Raw genomic sequence first — 434 nt, 5'->3', positions numbered from 1 at the left:
CTCAAACTACAAATCCCGTCATGCCTGTGCCTGTTAGTCTTGCAATGCCTCGTGGGACTTGAAGTTCCACAACAGCTGGAGTGCCAAGGTTGTCTAACCTTGGGGTAGCTCATTAATTTGGACAAACTCTGCTTGTGAGGTATCACTTGTGGAGCTGAACTGTAATGTTTGCTTCAAGTTTCTTCTTACACAGCTCGTCAGCTCCAACTTGTGAACTCTCCTCGTCCCCCCCCTCTATTATGTGTTCCTCCCCCTAATGGTGTATCCCGGTATGAGAAGCTTATTGTGCTCGGAGGAGACATGCAGCAATATATATCCCCCCTTCTCCACCGCACTTGGTACTGCCCCTCCCTTCGGAGGACTTGTCATAAGTCTTATAATTCCCCGCGCTGTGGTCGGTTCCAGTAGTGTCGTCGTCCCGGGGGGTGGGGGTG

This window comes from Nanorana parkeri, unplaced genomic scaffold (assembly GCF_000935625.1).
Source record: "Nanorana parkeri isolate BGI_ZX_2015 unplaced genomic scaffold, ASM93562v1 scaffold200, whole genome shotgun sequence".
In the NCBI taxonomy this organism is placed as follows: Eukaryota; Metazoa; Chordata; class Amphibia; order Anura; family Dicroglossidae; genus Nanorana; species Nanorana parkeri.
This window is presented reverse-complemented; position numbering follows the sequence as displayed.